Source organism: Giraffa tippelskirchi, chromosome 11 (assembly GCF_054371585.1).
Source record: "Giraffa tippelskirchi isolate mGirTip1 chromosome 11, T2T-mGirTip1v1.2.pri, whole genome shotgun sequence".
In the NCBI taxonomy this organism is placed as follows: Eukaryota; Metazoa; Chordata; class Mammalia; order Artiodactyla; family Giraffidae; genus Giraffa; species Giraffa tippelskirchi.
The window spans coordinates 41600413-41620697 of NC_137285.1; the positions used below are offsets into that span (position 1 = coordinate 41600413).

The 20285-nt window shown below is 36.0% G+C and overlaps 1 protein-coding gene across 1 annotated transcript in view; it reads left to right on the plus strand.

Annotated features, from left to right (window-relative positions):
- C11H4orf33 (chromosome 11 C4orf33 homolog) overlaps window positions 1-20285 on the plus strand; it is an 855122-nt gene that overhangs the window by 558896 nt on the left and 275941 nt on the right. Inside the window, exon 12 of the transcript XR_014068175.1 lies at window positions 6344-6413. The gene's annotated coding sequence lies outside the window, so the exon portion shown is untranslated. The remainder of the gene's footprint in view (window positions 1-6343; window positions 6414-20285) is intronic.

Consider the following 20285-nt stretch of genomic DNA (forward strand, 5'->3'; position numbering starts at 1 on the left):
AACATAGTTTCAACAGTTGTGGCACAAGGGCCCAGCTGCCCCATGGCATGTGGGACCTTTTGGAACCAGGGATAGAACCTGTGTCTTTTGCATTGGCAGGCGCATGGGAAGCTGTGATCATAAGTTTTTAATGAGACAAATTTGAATACTTGGAGGAAGAGTCAAAGGCAAATGGTTCACAACAAAAATATATATTTTTCTTCTTTTTATCTTATACCTATCTTAGATCTTATAATTAACAATATCTTCTTACTCTTCAGGTTGATAATACAGCAAATAGCTGACAAACAAGGAATATAATAGTATCAAAAATATTATGGCAGTTGTTACAAAACAACTTTTTATTTCAGCAGACATTCTTAAGGCTTTATTTAGAAGATACTCTTCAGAAAATTTAACTAAAATATACTGCAGATTTAAAAATTTAAAAATTATTAGAATTATCAACAAAGTATAAAAACCAAAGTTTAATTGTCTAATAGTTATTAAGTAACTTATTTGGTTAAAAAAAATCTTGGCTATTAATAATTTGTCAGCTATTTGTATCATTTTCATCCTCTGTGGCATGTCATTTTACAGTATTTATGGTCTTTGATAAACCTTATCACTTATTGTAGTACATTTAATTCAGTATCCTTTTCTTTCATAGATTTTTTTTTTTTCTATGCACTCTTACTAATGAAATTTTTTAAAGATTTTCCTCTGTAAGTTACTAAATTTCTAAAAGTTTTCCTTCCCTTCTGGTGTTTAATACACCCAGGACTGATTTTTTTGATTGGCTTTGAGTTACATATATATTTTCTGTTTGGATAGCAGTTTTGCAATCACCATTTCTTGAATATATCTCTTTTGTCCTCTAATGTGGGATATCAGTTCATTGTATACCAAGTACACATATTTTTCATATTTTACTCTGTTATTATTTCTTATTCTTCTTTTTTACTATTTCCTCTTTTTTAAGTCTTGGGAATGATTTTGAGTAGAAGTATACCTCTTGCTATTTATACTTTGTGAAATAGACTCCCCATAAGTATGAGATATAGAAAATAATTTCTACTGAATAGAATTCAGCAGAGGCTATTAGGTCATAAAAAATCAGTAGCATCCTGGGCACACTTTCTCCCTCACAAAATTCCTCACTTAAGGGGAAATGATCTGCATGTTGTGGCAAGCTTTAGGGAGAGCCCTTGGTGAGGGACTGATGGCTCCAGCCAACAGCTAATGTTGGTCTCTTTTTTAAAAAATTAATTTATTTTAATTGGAGGATAATTACTTTACAATATTGTGATGGTTTTTGCCATTCATTGATGTGAATCAGCCATGGGTACACATGTTTCTCCACATCCTCAACCCCCCTTTCACCTCCCTCCCCACCCCATTCCTCTGGGTTGTCCCAGAGCACTGGCTTTGGGTGCCCTGCTGGTCTCTTAAGTGAGTTTGGTAGTGAGATCTTCCATTTGAGTCATGAGATGACTGGAGCTCCATCCAAACTTTAATTGCAGCAATGAAGAGACTCTGAGACTTTTAAGTACCTAGCTAAACCATCCCTGGATTTCTGAGCCAGAGAAACTGTGGGATCATAAATGTTTGGTGCTTTAAGCTGTTAAATGTGGGGGTAATTTGTTACTCTGAAAATATAACATATACAACTCTCATCTTTCTCTACTTACAGCCACAACCTTGACATTCAAAGTGTATTCCATGGACCAGCAACATCAGGAATTTTTTAGAAATGCAGAATCTCAGGCCCCTTCCATGACTTCCTAAATTAGAGTCTGAATTTTTATAAATTTCCTAGGTGATTTTTAGACTAATTAAAGTTGAGATGTTATAGTCTAGAAAGAATTGTTTTAATCAGAGGTAGGGAATGGGTATCAAAAAAAGATGGTTGATAAATAACAAAAGGACTATTGATAATAAATAAAATTTCTAAGAAGAAGATTAAGATTGAGTAAAAGCATATTGCAGAAAAAAATTTCCTGGAGGTATTAGAATCTCACATCACCGATTACTTAGCCTCATGGAATTTGAACTTTGAAATACAAAGAAGCAACAATGATGAATTCATTGGTTTATTTCCATAAGAAGTAAACTTTGACAAGATAGATGATAGAGAGGCAAAAATAAATAGGAAAGCTTTCCATGAAAAGCTTTGACCATTTTACTGTAACAGCCAACCTTTCAGTGTTATATCCCATTATGACATGAACTCCAAACCACTACTCTCCAAGGATGTTGTGCCAGTGCATTTTTCATAATAGCAACCTAATCAATTTTGAGGTCTTTTTTATGTTCTCTTTTTCTTAATTCAGAAAAATTGCATGCTGTAGGATCTTATAAGTGAATAACTTGCTTAAAGAGAAGTCTTGCCTTCAGTCTGGAACAGTGCCTCAGCCTTTTCTTGGATTTTGTGACTTCCACACTTTTCAATCAACTAGTTATTTTGTAGAAATGCTCCTGAATTTTATTTGTCTGACATTCCCTCATTATTCCTTCATCATTAGATTCAGGTTGTGTCTCTTTCTCCGGAAATCACAGTGCAGTGCTTTTCTATTGTTTCCTAGTTGCCAGTGTACGATTTCAACATGTTCTGTGACTGTTGAGGTGAACTTTGTTCAGTTGAGTAAAGTGATGTCTACCCGGCATTATGAACTTACTGTTTTGCATTTTGAAATAAATAAGTGCCCGTGGCATAATATCTTGAGACTTTGTATATCCCTTCAGACTTTTTTTTTTCATTTATCTATTTATTAAATTTAATGCGGATGTGTAGATTTTAATTTTATTTGATGAGTTTTAAGTCGTTACTATTATTCATTTTGACACTTAAGTTGTCTCTAATTTGACCAGTGGGAGCCTTTTAATAATGACGGTATATGATTCCCTTATTATTTAAGCTTTCCTTCTTGTCTGGCATAAGAAAATATTTCAGGCTTATCAGGTACTTTCCCTGATCCAACCTTGGAATTAGCCCTTTCTCCAATGAACTCTCATTCCCTTTAGTGAGAGTGGTGTTTAGACACCAATACTTGGGAACTAGATGTATTCGTTGCTGTTGCCATTTTGCTGCTAACAGGTAGTGAGAAATCTGGCTCCCATTATTCTCCATATATCAATTTTTGAAATAAGTCTCCATATATTTTTACCAGTCTCCTGTCACTGGTACCACATCTCAGCCCCTGGCCAGAGTATGTAATCTATACCTTCTTACTGTGCTTGGATTCCAATAACTCACCCTGAGCTGTCTTCTTGTACAGATGCCCTCTATACTTAAGTCTCCAAAACCATGTACTGGGACACCTGCCCAGACATGGACTCCCTCTTCTCTTTACTTAAGCTGTAAACCCTACATTGGGTTGATCTTCATGCCATCTACCACTTCGTCATGGATACTTTTCCCTTATCACTCACAGTTTGGTACATTACACCGTCCTAACTCTGCTCATGCCATAACCCCACTCCTCCACACTGACAGTCTCCTCACTCTTGTTCAGGTTACTTCTCTACTGGACCAATGCCCACCTAACCTTATTTTGATGCCCTACACCAGGCCCCTTGCTCAGCATTAAAAATGGCTTTGGGTCTGAATTGTCTAGGAAGAAAAAGAAGGGGAAAGGAAGAAAAGAGGTAAAGGAAAAGACTTAATATACTTTTGTCAAATTACTCTTCTGCTAAATCAATCAGAGCTACTTTTTATTCTTTGCAAATAAGAAACCTGATTAAAACATGCTATAAAAAAGAACTTCTTTCCAGGAAGGCTTTTTACAAGCAATTTATACAGGTGCCATTTAGCAATTGGTGATCTAGAGCAACAGCATATGAGAATACAGTGAGACAGTCACCACCAAGGGATACTAGGAAATGGATAGGAACATGTTTAAAATGAAGACAGGAACTCTGCACCACAAATATAAACCACCAGTATCAAGGAGGACCTGGTCCTGGATTAGTTCCTTTTACGGTAATATATTTCCTGTCAAGAGAGGGACAGATTGTTGAGCTTGACTCACCTTGGGCATCTGGGTGGACTATAGAGGAGCAACTTAAAGTAATACGGAGTGAAGGGATGGAAAAGAGGAAACTTCCTGGTAAGAGAAACTTGACTGACATATCTGTCCCCTCCTATGTGGCAGAGATTGTGCTAAGTGATGTCGCACACGTATCTTTGGATGCTCACAGCAACTCTGTAAGGCTGGTTGTGTTTTGCCTCTATATGTAGTGAGGAAGTTTAAATATTTTTCCAAGATGGCACAGTTCATAGATGTCTGTCCTAAAGATATGGTTTGAATTCTACTTGCCTAATTCCGTGCCACCAATATTTTCATCACACCCAACAGTAAACTTGCTATTTTGTTTGATTACATTATAGTATTCTCTTTCACAAACACATACACAAACACATATAAACTCTGGTTTCATTAAGCATTTAATCATTCTTAAATTTTTTTACTTTTCATTATTTCTAGTAAATATAGTGGCTGATATCTGATTGTTTTATAATTAATTGTTGATGGATTCATGTAATTTGTAATATGTTTCCCTTGTTATTCATTTGAAACCATCTGATGTCTCAACATTCAGTACATTTGAATTAGAAAGTATTGGTTCTTTATTTGAGGACTTTGTTTTATCAAAAAATCATAAAATCTCTCATTCTTTCTCATACACACATTATAATTTTAGTGAAAGAAAATTTTGAGACAAAACCTGCACTATTAAAGGAAGATAGTATTAGAAATAGTTTTAAATTTCATTTATTTATCATCTCTCTCACAAACCCCTGGATTCATTTGGTTTCAAATGATGGTCATTTGCTTAAGGATAGTGCTGATCAGGAAGGAAGAATACATAAGGAAATATGTTCTTATGTATTTTATATTATTATTCTTTTCAGATTACTATGATGGCTATTTGTCAGTTAATTAAAGATTATTATTCATGTTTCTTTTTTGCATGTCATAGTGCATGGCTTATTTATAAGCATCCAACTACTGTAATCTGTTTTTCCACCCACACGGTGTCAATAAGATTTCATTTCTGACCTTACAAATGGAAAGCACAGCTTAATTGGTTGAACGGCAGTTCCAATACCTCAAGTATTTGGTCAATCTTGTTTCATTCAACTAAAGGTCAGGAATATGTACATACAGGCAAATATGTTTTTCACATTGGGAAAATAGGTTAAAGCGATGCAGTAGTTACAGGTGTTGAATATTGACAGTCTAATAAAATGTTACTAGAAAATATTTCCTATAACCATCAAATAGTAGCCATATTAATAGGATTTAGGGCAGTGATTAATGCTTCCATAATCCATTATCATTAATGTAATTGCTCAGAGAAGAAATAAGAATTTTAGGGTAAAAGAATCTATATCCATTTCAAGTGCCTGTGTGAACATATGCCATATTCAACTTTTGTTTTCATTTCTATTAACTTGATTTAATTAGCTGACTGTTAGTTGACATACAGTCTCAATGTTTACTTAAAACTAAGAAACTGTAGCCTCACTGAAATATTTGTAGCTAAAAATCAACCATAGTGGAAGGGATTATTGATTTTCAGAATTCATGTTGCTTTTAAATTTTTATTTATTAGTCTGGAAATTTCTAAAATGATTGTTCAGTGTTATATGTTTGCTTTCTTTGGCGATTTAGTGCTACATATTTCAACAGACGAGTTCACGTATTAGAAATCACAACTCTTTTATAAAAAACAGATGGTTCAGCATCTTGACTTCTGTAATGACCAAGCCTCACATTTCAGAGACTGTGAACCTTTTTGCTTCTTCACTCAGCCCTTCTGATATGTCTACCCAAGTATTATATATAGTGCTATACATAGCGCAAGGGACAGAGAGAAAATTCCTTCCTGAGCCCTGCAGGCGATCAGTTTATACCCTGAAGCATGATATTTTATTGCTCTTATTATCTGAGTTTCTATTCCTAATAAAGTTGTCAGTGCTCACAAAATCAACCAGGCCTTTGTAAACATGCAGTTCTAGAATTGGACTTATCCTCTAGTTACAGCAAATTTCATTGACAGTCTTTGTCCTTTGCAAGATGACATTGCATACGTCAAGATTTTATGAACTGATATGTGACACTTAGTCACTGCTACTTCCTCAAAAATTGAGCACAGAACTATAAAAAAGAAGAAATCACTGATAAATTCTCAGTGAAATTTCAAAAAGTTCCTGTTCCTGAAACTTGGTGGTGGTGGTGGTTTAGTTGCTAAGTCATATGAACTCTTGCAACTCCTTTGACTGTAGCCCACTAGAATCCTCTGTCCATGGGATTTCCCAGGCAAGAATACTAGAATAGGTAACCATTCCCTTTTCTAGGGGATCTTCCTGACCCAGGGATCAAACCCAAGTCTCCTGCCTGCATTGCGAGTGGTCTCCTGCATTGCAGGTGAGTTCTTTGCACTGAGCCACTAGGAAAGAGCCCCCTGCTGAAACTTAACGCAAGGTAAATATGATTTTGCCTACAGATTCATTTCTCCAGCTTCTCTCTTGCCTGTTTATTTTATACTCACAAAAGCTGATCTACTAAAGAGCTCCATATTTCCAAGTCATCAAACTACATTCACATATAAGCTCCCTCCCCTTTTCCAGCAAAATGCCCTGCAAATGACCGTTGTGTTGCTAAATCAAATGATTTGTATTATGTTCTCATCCTATCTGACCTTTCAGCAGATTCAGCACAATTTGAAACAGATCCAATTTGGAACACTTCCCTCCCTCTCTTGGTTTCCTCTATATCAGATTGCCCTGATTTTCCTACCACCTTTCTGACTATCTATCCCTCAATCTCCTTCTCTCATCAGATACTTACACATTGTACAGTTCATCTAGGTAGTACCAGATCTGTGCATATTTTGTCAGTAAACCCACCTTTATGTTGATGACTCTTGAATTTATGAGTTTAACCAAAATCTTCCTCTTGATTCCAAAATTGTGTCTGATTATCTACTTGATGTCATCACATGCAGGTGTATTCCAGGTATTTAAAATGTAATATATCTAAAACTAAATTCTTGATGTCTCCTCCATACCACCACCCTAACACCTATTCTATCCCCCAACTTGCAGATTTACAGTGTGCTTGTTATAGTGCAAAAAAATCTCAAAAAATCTCAAAGTCTTGGAAAATAATAATGAGTAAGTTAACATCATCCTCTCCCTTAAAAACTCATTTTCTAAAGGGGGGACAGACAAACGAAACACAGGAAAATAGTTTAAATTCATAATTTCTGTGAAGGAACAATGAAGGAATTCAGTCAGTAGCTAACTTCTACTGAGTATTATTTTAAAATGGGGAAGGCTTCTTCACTCCTAAATTTTTTTCTGTTATGCAATTCCTGTTGTCTTTCTACCTTCTCTCACTCCTGTCAGGAGTGATTGTCAGAGCATCATGCATAGTGAACCTCCATACTTTTGTCCTCCCTTTCAGAAGTGTCCTTGACTCTGTCAAGCAAGTACTAATGCTGTAAGTTTTTAGAACCCTGGTCCTGCCCCCATGGGGGCAAGTCACAATCCTTTTACTGTTTCATCTCCTTCTTCCCTCTTGAAATACCATCTATCTAGAAAATATTCTCTCAATAGCTCACTTCCTTCCCATTAATTTTGCAAGTGTTTTTCCTCCTGTTCTGGATCACAGATTGATCCTTTAGGAATTTTGAAAGGCTTTAGATTTGTGGCTGTGACCTCAAAGGCCTCAACGTCTAGAATAAGGATTGGCAAACTGACCCAGGCTTAAGTTTGGCCATAACCTGGTTTAGTTTATTAAAGGTTGTACAAAAACAGATGAATATTCAATAAAGAGTGCATGTGACTTGCAAAACCTAAAATATTTACAGTCTCATCCTTGACAGAAAAAAAATGTTTTGCTGACTACTACTCTAGAACATGGAGCTAGGAATCTTAAGAAATAAACTAGAAATAAAAATTTGGTACAATAAAATGAATATGGATAAATTTAGACTTCTGGTTATTCTCTCTCTCTTGTTCTCACTGTCTCCCCCATCCCCTTTCTCTTGACAGTACTAAGCACTGGGATCAGGAATGTTATATCATCTGGAATAACTCTCCAGGGACTTGCATAATGGCTTGCTTGCCCTCTTTGGTGGCTTTGGGATTCCATTAGTTCTCAGCTTCTTCAAATATTAGTCTCAAGGGAGTTTTGGCTCTGAACTAATTGGACTTCTGAGGTCTTCCTCCATTCTCATGGCAGCTCAGCTCCATGTAGGCATCAAGACCTCTCTGTCAGAGAATGAGCAAAATTAAAAATTGGGAAGAATGAATTTTGTAATTTATATTTTTTAAATTTTAGACTCAAAGAGAAGAGAATTTGATTTATAATGTTTACTCCAGAGATGATTTTGTTTTCTTTTCTTTGCTGGGTGGTAGGCTGTATTATCTTGCTCCTTGGAAGAAAAGCTATGACAAGCCTAGACAGATTATTAAAAAACAAAGACATAACTTTTCTGACAAAGGTCCATATAGTCAAAGCTATGGTTTTTCCAGTCGTCATGTACAGATGTGAGAGTTGGACTGGACGTCAAAGAATTGATGCTTTCAAACTATGGTGCTGAAGAAGACTCTTGAGAATACCTTGGGCAGCAGGGAGGTCAAACCAGTCAATCCTAAAGGATATCAACCCTGACTACTCATTGGAAGGAGACTGATGCTGAAGCTGAAGCTCTGATACTTTGGCCACTTAATATGAAGAGCTGACTCACTGGAAGAGACCCCAGTGCTGGGAAAGATTGAGGGCAGGAGGAGAAGGGGATGACAGAGGATGATATGGTTAGATGGCATCACCGATTCAATGGACATGAGTTTGAGCAAACTCTGGGAGATAGTGAGGGACTGGGAAGCATGGTGTGCTGCATTCCATGGGGTCACAAAGAATTGGACACAACTGAACGACTGAACAACAGCAACAAGGCTATGTTACCAACCCAGAATTGCTCTAATCATCTTAACCTCCGTTTGGGATAAGCACTTTGATACGTGAAATTCTCCCATTTTTGAAGGTACTCCTGGCTTATTCAGTTTCTATCTCCCTGTCACATTGGTTTTCTATTTCATTTTCTAGTCTCTACTCTTTTTCTTTTCATTTTTTAATCCCTAAGATTTCTACTACTTTTTGTGAGCTCAGAATGCATTAAAATACGCTTTATCCATATTTCCTACTACTTGAGTACATCTGGTATTTTATGAACTCTCCTACCCCAAGCAAGAGCCCCTCCACTGTATTCTGAAATTTTCAGCTGAGACATATTTTCAAAATGTAATTCTGAATATTTTGTTCTTTTTATAAATCCTATAAAGATACTTCAATACTCTCTCAATAAAACCCATACTTCTTTAATGGGCCATGTAAAAGCTGTTCTGTACCTTCTCCAGATTCCACCTTCACGCTTTCCCTGTAATGATCAAGTTCTGGCCATACTGCTCTTTAATCATTCAGTGACTTTCTGGCTGCTTCTGGTCAATCAGATCTGGGCTTACATGGCACTCTTTCAATTTCTTGCCATAGCTGGATAGGTCCTTTTACTGTGTGTTTGCTTCACTTACCACAACTTGCAATTATATGTTCATATTTGAGGGCAGAACCAGTTTATTTTTATTTTTAATAATCATCTTCATATAAGTTGGCAGATAGAGTTCAATAAATTCAGTGAATATTGTTGCATGAATGAATGAACATGTGGAAAAATGAAAACTTCTGACTTATGACAAATAATTTTCTCTAAGATTCAAACTAAAACATAAAATCAGGTCCTAGTATATCTAGGTTCAATGAAAATGGAGTGGTTTTGAGTTGTTTAATAATGGTAATTATCAAAAGCATTCATTAAGCTGCTTTTTTTTTTTTTTTTGGTACCTCTGAATAACATTCAAAATGATTGGTTTAGTTTCTGACCCCACAGGGATCAGCAAATGGTGACTGATGACACTGAGGAATGTATAATAAAAGTTGTAAATAGAGTTATTCCTGTCCCACTCTCATTCAGGCATGTGTTCTAATAATGCAATAATTCTTTCCTTTTCCTCTAGGTTTTTTTTTTTTTTTTAAACACATTCTAGCACTCCTGTCTGAGTACAAGCTTCCTCAGGACATGAAAATGCATTTAGTGTCAACCTAGTTTTTAACATTCCAGAATGGTTACTAAAAGGAGAGAGAAAAACAAGGAATGGAGAAAAAAATATTTATAAACAGTAGAGTTACATGTAGTATATCTGACTGTGCTAAACCCTCATCAGAGCTAGGAAAAAAATACTCTTTACTAAGAATGCTAACATTTTCAAAAAACCACTTAAATCAGAGCATGGGTTAGTGCATATTTTCAAAGGGACTCTATTTCCGGTCAGAATCAGACGTTTTCTGACAATGGGCAATTACCTTACATTTTTTCAACTGCCATTTTAACTGCTATCATTGTGTCCAATCCTCAATGCATTTTAAAACAATTTCAAACCTCTCACAATTTTCAATGATTTAATTAAACAAAACATCCTAGTTCTATCAGAAAGTTACTTTTCTCTAAAATTTCAACATATCAGTAGTATTAAGATTTCTTTGGACACCTTTTTAGTAAACTTCCTGGATAGTAAATGAGCCGACAGCTTTTTCTGTCATCCAGTTCCTCAGAATTGCACTATTAATTTATCAAAGAACTTCTAGGTACCCAAATATTATCTTTTAAAAACACACACTTGTTTCATTAGTTATTAAATTGTAATCTCTTGACTCTTTTTAATATTTTAATTTACTGGTCTTCAACTATATATTGCTCATATATCACTGAAAAGAATTAAGAAAAATACCATATTTGTCATACTTTTAATGTTCACTAAATCTTTTATTACATATTTAAATAACTTCAAAATATACAGTTCTGGCAAAATTTACAGCCTTACATTTTTTAACAAAATAGTTAAACCATTCTTTTAAATATCTCCAATGGAATCTAAACAATCATAGTGATTTAATGCTATATAATCTTATTAAAAGTACATGAACAAGATTTTCTTATATAATGAAACATTTACATCATTCCTTTTTCTCCTGCAGAACAAATTTTCTACAACTAAGGGAAAAAGAAAAGGCCACACTGAGATGGGTAGGAGGGACAGAGATGCAGTCTAATAAGAACCCACACCTCTGATGTGACAACTTGTGAGCAGAAGGGATATCACAACTATGGAGCTTTCCCTAGGAGCAAGGGGTCAGACTCCCCAACCTGGGGACCTATATTGGGAAGACAAATTCCCTTGGCATCTGACTTTGAAAACCAGTGGGGCTAATGTCTCAGAGAGTGGGAGGGATGTGGGAAACCAAGACTCTACTCTTGAAGGGCTTATGCACAAACCCACCCACTCAGCGTCTCAGTGTAAGAGGCAGCAGCTTGAAATGTTCTTGGGTTATATGAGAGGGAGACTCATTGACTAATTTCAGGTAGAGATCTGGTGGAACTTTTTCTGAGGATGGAAGCACTAGCAGGCATGATCTTTTCTATTTTATGCTTTTAGTCTTCTTCCATGTAGCTGCCCCAGGTACCATTTAATTCACTCTCCTAGCTAACACCTTGAGCCCATCCCAGGTTTTTCTGAAGACCAGTCCCACCATCCAGTCTCTGGCTGGTGCTCCAAAACAGCTCTCACCTCATCCTACTTGGGATGAAAAAATATGTTCATCCCTATATTCACTACACTGTTATTTATAATAGTCAATATCTGGAAGAAAGCAAAATGTCCATGGATAGATGAATGGATAAAGAAGATATGACATTACAGTGGAATATCAGCCAGCCATATAAAAGAATGGAATCCTTCCATTTATAAAAGTGTGGCTGGACCTAGGGCATATAATAGGGCTTCCCTGGTGGATCAGTGGTAGAGAAACCACCTGCAATGCAGGAGATAGTTTGAAATCCTTAAACAATTTAATTATACCAAACACTTTTTTACTTAGAGGCAACTTTTGGACCTGATATAATCAGAGAACAGAAATATCATTAATTTAACTATACCTTTGCCTATACAATATTTTTAACAAAATATTATTATATTACCACACTCATGGGAACCTTGGAACATCAGATTTAGTTTATTCAAACTATTTGGAAAATGTCTATCATGAAACCTAGTTAAAGCCATATCTCATTGTTAACTTAATCAGCCAAATCAGACTTGCTGCCTGTCAGAAAAAATTTAGCTTTATTTTTCAGTTCTACAAATATGTTAATGCACTTTACTATGACACTGTCTCACTTTTGAATTCAAATACAGTTAAGAATGGATGCTTTACATGAGTTTGCCTTCTAAATGAAATAAAGCATAACATTTTAATGTTTCTTTCTGATAATAATATCTTAGCTAGCATGGAACTCGATATGATTGTTTTTGATGATAATAAGGGGAAGTGGAGAAGTGAGGGGAAAGTTGCTTAGTTGTGTCCGACTCTTTGCAACCCTATGGAGCAGCCCGCTAGGCTCCTCTTTCCATGAAATTCTCCAGACAAGAATACTGGAGTGGGTAGCCATTCCCTTCTCCAGGGGATCTTCCTGACCAAACCTGGATCTCCTTCATTGCAGGCAGATTCTTTACCATCTGAACCACCAGGGTAGGGGGAAGTCATTAGATGAAAAGTTTTTATTATCACTACTACTCTTTCATATAGCTGAACTCAGAACACCTTAACACCTCACCTTGTTGATAACAAGGAAAGACAAAGAGCTGTTCTGAGGTTTATAATGTCTTAGTTAAAAGAGCTTAAGGGTTAACAGCAGTATTTCAATTTCTTGTGTTTGGTATTTCAAAGGACTTACACTCAAGAGCAAAACATCACATGGTGGATGTAAAAGTGAAAGAAAAGCCATTGAAGATGGGGAGGTAGCAGTGGTACGCTAGTATATGTTTAACAACTGACTCCAAAAAAAAGGCACATGGATATATACATACATAAGTTATTATAAATTTTACTAATCTAAAGGATGTGTTGGAGAAGGCAATGGCAACCCACTCCAGTACTCTTGCCTGGAAACTCCCATGGACAGAGGAACCTGGTAGGCTGCAGTCCATGGGGTTGCTAAGAGTTGGACACGACTGAGCAACTTCACTTTCACTTTTCACTTTCATGCATTGGAGAAGGAAATGGCAACCCACTCCAGTGTTCTTGCCTGGAGAATCCCAGGGATGAGGGAGCCTGGTGGGCTGCCGTCTATGGGGTCACACAGAGTCGGACACGACTGAAGCGACTTAGCAGCAGCAGCAGCAGCAAAGGATATGTAGCATACATTTTGCAGATAACATTAGTCTTCATTGTAAATTCAGTATAGGGAATTGATTCTCATAGGATGTTTTTGTTGATTTTTGCTAAACCATTGTATTTATAACCAACCATTGACTACAGTTGATGTCTGTATGTGGTTCTGTCATGAATGTTGATTGATACTTTGATTACAGTAACAGGAAAGATGGAAGTGAAACAACAAAGACATGTTGGAACTTGCCTTGTTTGTCAATGATATGAGTGATTTCTTTACTGAGTCAGATTATAGTTTGAAATCTTGGAGGGATATTTCCTCAAATTTTTTATACTATGTGCAATGTAATGTACACTTTTAAATTTTATCTGAATTATTAACATTTTCTCCTTCACTTTCTTTTATCTCTTTTTCTTTCCAGGTGGGGGATGAGTGGGTGAACTGCGCCATGCAGCATGTGGGATCTTAGTTCCCTGGCCGGGGATTGAACCTGGAGTGCCCATGGACGTGAAAGTGCTATTCTAGCCACTGGGCTACCAGGGAACTCCCTCTCCCTTTCTTAGGCATAGCTAATCAGCAAACAATAAATCAAGCTCTCCTTTGCAGTGTTTGTTGACTTGCTTAGTGATTTTTAAGCTACATACCACTACATGTGGAATTTGAAAAAGATTTGGAGCACTATTCCATAATATTTCTAATAAACAGATACAGTAGGCATAAATAATTTCAAAAAGATAGATAATAGTAAAAAAAAAGTAAAATTAAAGGAATATGATGAGTTCTGAGTATTTATCTTTGGTTTTTAATACAATTTGTAAGTTTATATTAATTTTTGGTAATAGCTGAGTTTAACAACTGAATTGCAAAATTTCTGAAAATTTAATCATTGATTCTTAGGATATAGTATAAACCAGTTCTATTCTACTATTGCAAGGAAAGCTAACAGCATAATTCTTTGACTACAGAGGTGTAGAAAAGAGGAATTATAGACATTGAAATCTAGAAATTGATTCTCTGAGTTTCCTAAGGGAATTGTTTTTAGATATCCCAGTTTATAATTTTCTGTCATATTCTTTCATATAGTCATTTAGATGGTATTTTCTTTTTTCTACAGTACTTTTTCATTGACACTGAAAATGATGTTTCTCTTTATTCAAGGCAAAAATAATCCAGACTTTGTTATTACCAATGCAGGGATTTTAGATTTAATTGTATCTATTATTCATGTCCCTGTAGTGGTATTATACAATTCCATCCTTGCCAAGGAGTCATGGTGGGTAGAGCATACTCTCCTATATTGAGACATTGGGTTTGACCATTTGTATAGGATATGGAGATGTGCCACTCTGAACTCCATTCAAATAAGGACTCTTGTTGCTTGCCTGAGATAGTGGGAATGCTGTCAACTGAAGAACTTCAGCGGACAGCCCATGAAGGGATTGCTTTGGCTCTAAAGAGGCTTCTTACCCAAGTTCATGCACTTCCAGGGATAACTCAAATCCAAAGACTGGCTGAGGTGGAAGTGAAAGGCCCCAGACATTTTGCCAGAATGAGTAACAGTTTGATGAGCCATTTCAACTCCTGCTAGATCTGTGAGTTTGGATGACTCTATTAACCTGCCTCATAGCTCAACTTCTCCCACTTCTCAATCCTACTTTTCCTTTCTTCCATGAGTGTTGATCCTGAGAGGACTTCAGCATAAACAAACTGAATGATAAACTCGCGCTCAGAGTTTGCTTTCTGAAGAACCAAAATTGCAACAAGTCGTGTCAGAAGCAGTCTGGAAAAATAAGCAATAATATAGGATTTGGAGGCTGGGTTACTCACCACCCAGTTGGAAATGACGTTCTTCTCATTGGTGGTTAAGTAGGGCACCAATAAACCCTGGTACAAGTTGTGGTTTGATTGTTAAAATTCCGAAGGTGATGAATTTGGCCACATGTACCTAGGAGAGAGAAAGCCTTCACTGGTACAGTGTATCGAGCATTTGAAAGGTTTGAGAAAAATAATATCCAAAAGAGAAATGAGATTGAATGTCAATTGCTAACTATACTGACACTCTAGAAAAATATAATGACAGCCTGAGAGTGATTGACTGGCAATTGGGAATTGTCAGGTCGGTTTATTTCTCTCCCTTGGTTCTTGACTCACTGTAACAAAGATCTGGAACAATGGACTAATTACAGCTCAAGCAGGCAATATTTCTTGGCTCTTGTCTCAATGTAGCAAGAATTTGAAATATCAGACTAGTTACAGCTCAGTTACAGCTCAAGCAGACAGAACTTTTATTAAACAGACAGTGGATAGTACACTCAAAATATGTGGGAGCAAGTCAACCCTGAAGGAGAGGCCGTGATCCCTCTTGGCTTACCTTTTTATACTTCCCATCTCCTCCTCTTGGTTTTGCCCTGTGCAAAATAGGGCTTATACCCACCACCAATCAGGAAAGGGAATGCACATGGGCATATGCTCAAGGCCAACCAGGGAAGAAAGCATATCTGGGCACATGTAAAATAGGGATTTTACATATTCATCTAGGTGGCCGTGGGCTGACAGTTTTAATAACAACAGGCTCTATTGCGCATGTCTTTCCCATGATTCAGTTTGTTATAATCAGATGCATGTATGCATAGCGTATTTGTTGTTGTTCAGTCATTAAATCATGTCTGTCTCTTTGAGACTCCATGGACTGCAGCATACTAACCTCTGACCTTCACTGTCACCTGGAGTTAGTTCAAACTCATGTTCATTGAGTCAATGATGCCATCAAAATATCTCATCCTCTGCTGCCCCCTTCTCTTGCCCTTAGTTTTTCCCAGGATCAGGGTCTTTTCCAATGAGTTGGCTCTTTGCATCAGTGGTCAAGTATTGGAGCTTCACTTCAGTCCTTCCAAGCATAGTCAGGGTTCATTTCCTTTAGGATTGACCGCTTTGATCTCCTGCTTTCCAAGGGACGCTTAAGAGTCTTCTCCAGCACTACAATTTGAAAGCATCAATTCTTTGGCCCTCAGCCTTCTTTATGGTCTAACTCTCATATCCCTACATGACTACTGGAAAAACCATAGCATATAGACCTTTGTCAGCAAACTGATGTCTCTGCTTTTTAATACACTGTTTAGGTTTGCCATAGTTTTTCTTCCAAGGAGCAGGCATATTTTAATTTCATGGCTGCAGTCAATGTCCACAGTGATTTTGGGCCCAAGAAAATAAAATCTGCCACTGTTTCCTTTTCCCCCACCTATTTGCAATGAAATGATGGGGCCAGATGCCATGATCTTAGTTTTCTGAATGCTGAGTTTTAAGCCAGTTTTTTCACTCTCCTCTTTCATCATCATCAAGAGGCTCTTTTTCTTTTTTGCTGAGTATACATGCCATATTCAGGAAAAAAAGAAAAAGTGTCAATCCTAAAAGGTCACATTCTACATGATTCAATTTGTTTCACATTTTGAAATAGCAAAATTTTTAAATGAGAGAGATTAGTAGTTGCCTTGGTTACACACCAGGGGTAGGGTGGGGTGAGGAGAAGGAAGCAAGTATGGTAATAAAAGGTCAATAGGTTGAACCTTGTGATAATAGAACTGTTCAGCATCTTGACTATGGTTATAGATACACAAGCCTACATGGTAATATTGTGTAAGACTAAATACACACAGACAAATGAGTCCAAGCAAAATGGGAAATCTGAATAAAATCAGTCAGTAGCTTGTATCAGTGTCAGTGTACTGGTTTTGATATTATCCTATAGATTTGAAAATATTACCATTGGTGTAAACTGGTTAAGTTAAATGTTGTATTTCTCTATTATTTTTAATTAAAAAAATCAAATGTCCAGTAGTACTTAACCCAGGATTGGAAGTAAGATTACAGATTTAAAAAAACTATTAATGTAATTCACTATATTAAAAAATTAAAAGGGAAGGATTCTGGTACCTTTGCAAAATATACAGAATTTTGTATATTTCTGATACTAAGTTCTTATGAAAATAAATAAGCAAAACATCAAAACAAACCATCCTCTTGGTAATTAAGCTGAGGATAAAAATAAAACTTCTTAATTGGGTGATCAAATGTCTATGCAATTTTTCATAACAAGTACCTTGCCTAATCATAAAATACTAGAAATATACTCACTGAAGCAGACAATAGCACTAAAAACTCCAGCTTCTCCTCAATGTTGTTCTATAGATCCAATCCAATGTTAAGAAAATAAACTTTAATAAGATTTAAAAGTGATGATAATATGACATAAAGCTATCTTACTTGCAACTGATATGACTGCCTAAGGAAAAATAATATGCAACACAAATAATTAAAATCTATTAGGCCCAATAAAAGAAAAGTGGTCAGAGTATAGATAAACTTGCACAAATCCATAGCTTTTCTGTTTAGCAGAAATAACTAGTTAGGGAATGATCAAATGGGGGAAAAAAAAACAAACCACTACATGTAGAAAAGCAACAAAAACCATAAAGACTCTAGAAATAAACTTAAGAAGTTTGCAAGCTCATTGAGGGACATAAGAAGGAACTGAATTAATGGAAAAATATTCCATGATCTTGGATGGGATGGAGTTCTGTTTTTTGGAGAGATTACTAAGTTACTGGATGGGAAGACCAAATATTTTGTTTAAAGTTAATTTCCAAAAATTAAATTATGTATTCAGTAAATATTCTGTTGAAAATATCAGAAGAATCTTTTCTGTAACTTGATTTTAAAATTCATTTGGAAGAAAAACTTTAGCTAAAGAGATTTTGAAAGGAACACTAAATACTGCTCATATCCAAATATTCTACCAGTATTTTTGTACACATTATATTCAAGGGTGGATAATTTCTATGTTTGGGAAACTGCTTCAGAACACTGAGATGTATGGCAGTTTTCTCAACTTATTCATAAGAGTTGAAAACTCTGATACTAGATGTAGTGCAAAAAAAAACACAACAACTATAAAGACAGTAATTAAATGATACTAGTTATCACTCAAGAGGCGTTTTGATTAATAAAGCAGAAATGATCTGAAAAGCATATCCATGTATATATGGAAATTTAGTGATTAATAAATGTGGCAATTTGAATGAGAAAAAAGCATGTCTTGCCAATTGTATTTGATGAAAGTTTTATCCTCTCCTTCATTCCATCCATAAAAAAATTTATGCTGATTAGATAGTTAGGTGTAAAAATTTTTAAAGTAAATATATAGGATAATATGTTTTTACAAATTTGTGGAGAAGAATAACTTTGTAAATAAATTATCAAGGAAAATACTGAAATAGCTGCCTTTATAAAAGTTTTAATTTTCTCTAAATAATGTCAAAATATAAAAATGTTTCTAAAAGAATTACCATTTGCTATATATTTCAAATGATTTTTCTGTTGCTGTTAAACATTCTTCAATATGTCATTCGTTAAGAGAAACAACCAACTTGTCAAAATAGCATAATGTTGACTTTGTAAAAATGATGCATTCTCTATATAAAATATATTAAACTACAGAGTGGTTATATATCCATACATATATATATATATACATATGTATATATGTATATGTAAGAAATTGTGATAAAGCTTTCACTCTTACTCTACATAGTTCTGTATTTGTTTATTATTGTACTTTAGTAAGTTAAATTGTATCTGACAGGATAAAATCATTATTATCAGGATTAGTTCGGTTTCAGCCTCTCATTCTTCCAACCTCTATATGCTAAGGCACTGATACCTGCAAGGTGCATTCTGATAGCATCTGGAACTATTTTGACCAGGGCAGGTTGTGACTCAACAGTTTCTGTTTCCCTGTATGTAGCACACTGAATAACCACTTGCTGGAGATGAGCCCTGAAGGTTGTTGTGCTTGTTAAATTTCAGTTTTCTGGTACTCTTTTTCATATAATTTTCCAGCAACTTTTACTTTGGTAGCTTCTCTGTTTACCACTTCAATTCTGCGTCAGCCTGGACCCTTGTCCCAAAGCATGTGCTCTAGAACATCATCTCTGCTTTAAGATTGGGGCATGGCTGAGAAGTTCTTTTTTCCCAGCTTTGCTTTATTTATCACTATGAGTGAGTTAAATACCAATTCAGGTCTCTCTGCTTCTCTACACTCATTTGATTTAACTTCTGAGCCAAAGGAAACTTAGGGATGTTGGAACATTTCAGACAAGGTACATCACACTCATTGCCTGGCCACTGTGTTGACTGCCAACCCCAAAGCCTAGGTAATTTCTTTCTCTGTGCTTCTGTCTAGCCTCAGGTGCCATCCTTTTCTCCACCAGTGAAGTCTAGGTTTTTCTTCATTTGTCCTTCAGTGTTCATTTTCATACAGCTCCATCTTTTTCTATGTCCTGAGAGGTTGACCTTTGTAGACCATGTCACCAGTGGGATGATCAGAAGGCTGGTGGAAATAAATTTCATTGTATTTATTCTGCTGCTGGTTTCTTCCACAAAGCCAAAACTCCTTTCAAAAGGCTCTCTCTTATTGTCAGCTTCTGGCAACTGCAACATTCCTTTATTCCTTCAAGCCTAGCAAAAGTAGCTATTGCTTATACAGGATTTTTTACTATATCTCTAAATTTTCCTTAATGTTCCTTATGTCTTTGTTAAGGATTTGGTCTTAAAGTTTCTCCACACCATTATTTCAGGTATGTGTCCTGCTAGCACTCTGATGCAAGTCTGGCTATTGTAGTTTGTAAGACTCAAGCCTAAGCACTTTTTAGTTACAGCACTTAAAGTAGTATGAACGCTCATCTTTTGGCTTGATTTTAAAAATGTGTTTCCCCTAAAGGTAAAACATATTCAAAAAGCAAGAAACAACGATTCTTGATACTTCTCTAATCACAGTTGGTATATTCTCTAATCACAGGCTGTACATTATCAACCTGCTTATTTAACTTATATGCACAGTACATCATGCGAAATGTCAGGCTGGATGAAGCACAGGCTGGAATCATGATTGCTGGGAGAAATATCAATAACCTCAGATATGCACATGACACCAGCCTTATGGCAGAAAGTGA